The sequence below is a fragment of the Meleagris gallopavo genome, chromosome 1, assembly GCF_000146605.3.
Source record: "Meleagris gallopavo isolate NT-WF06-2002-E0010 breed Aviagen turkey brand Nicholas breeding stock chromosome 1, Turkey_5.1, whole genome shotgun sequence".
In the NCBI taxonomy this organism is placed as follows: domain Eukaryota; kingdom Metazoa; phylum Chordata; class Aves; order Galliformes; family Phasianidae; genus Meleagris; species Meleagris gallopavo.
This window is the reverse complement of record NC_015011.2, coordinates 15,906,477-15,907,781: the sequence shown is the minus strand read 5'-3', so window position 1 is coordinate 15,907,781 and position 1,305 is coordinate 15,906,477.

The window sequence follows — 1,305 nt, the reverse complement described above, 5'->3', positions numbered from 1 at the left end:
TATCAGCACCAGTCTGCTCAGGGCGCGGGCGTCCGACTCCGCAGGTGTCTTATATCCCTGATACCAGGCTTCATGCTTACTTCCACGTTGTCGTGTCCCTGCTAACTTGTTGCTTCTGCCTGCCAGGCTCCTTGCCCATAGATACACCGAAGTGTACTTCAATGTATCCATCACTTTCCGCAGCTTTATCCACAGACCTGCCAGGGATGTGTTCCACATCATTGAAGAAACAACAGAAACTGTCCCAAAGATACAGCCAGTAATCTTGCTACCCACTGAGGGAGGGCCTTCTAACAAGAACCCACGAGCCTGATGGTTCTGTTCATTTTTCATACCCAGTACAGATATCTCTAATTTGGCTCCAATTGTATGGGGTGACAGAGCACTGGAACAGTCTGCCTAGAGAGACCGTGGAGTCTCCTTCTGTGGAGATACTCAAGACCAGCCTGGACACCTATTTGTGTGACTTATTGTTAAGTACCTACTTTAGGAGCAGGGTTTTCCTTCTTGTCCTTCATCTGCTTGTATAGAACTCCCAAGATATTTTGCTTTGTAGCCTTTTCAGAAAGGGAACCATCTAAATTAGGCTAACTGGATAGAAGCTCTCTGGTGGATTTCCTTCTTGCCTTTCTTGGAAACAGGTGCAGCACTTGCTTTTTTTTCCCTGGTCATTAGGAAACTTTCCCAATGACCTTTTGAAAATGATAGAAAGTGACTCTGCAGTAGCATCAGCCATCTTTCTCAGCCTTCTTCGATCCAGCCCATCTCAGTCCCATGAGCTTCTGCACGTCCAAATGGTTTAATTGCTCCCTTACTCTATCTTACTCTATACTACTTCAATAATGCTTCATTCCCAAATGCTTTGCTGCTTGGCTAAGGGACTTGGGAGACCAGAGGTCAAATCTTACCCATACACGACATGTCAAAAAGCCACTAAGTGGCTTTTACACTTACAGTTTCTTCCTTTCTCATTCCCTTTACTGGGGGCATTTTTATTTATTTTTTTTTTCCTATAGCCAAATCCTCCCTAGAGATCTTACTAGGTATTGGCTCTAGCCAACACACTGGAATATTCAAAATAATGAGCTAGATCTTCACAAATATCAATTGTGTTGGCTACAAGGATGTGACAAAATTTGGTGTTCTTATTTGTTTCCTTTTTATTAGCATTACTGTCTTTCTGTAAAGCTGGCCAACACTTGATATGACCTCTGGAAGGATGCCATCCAAATATTTATAGAACATCTATATCTCAACAGAGACTATATATATATATATATATATATATATATATATATAATAATA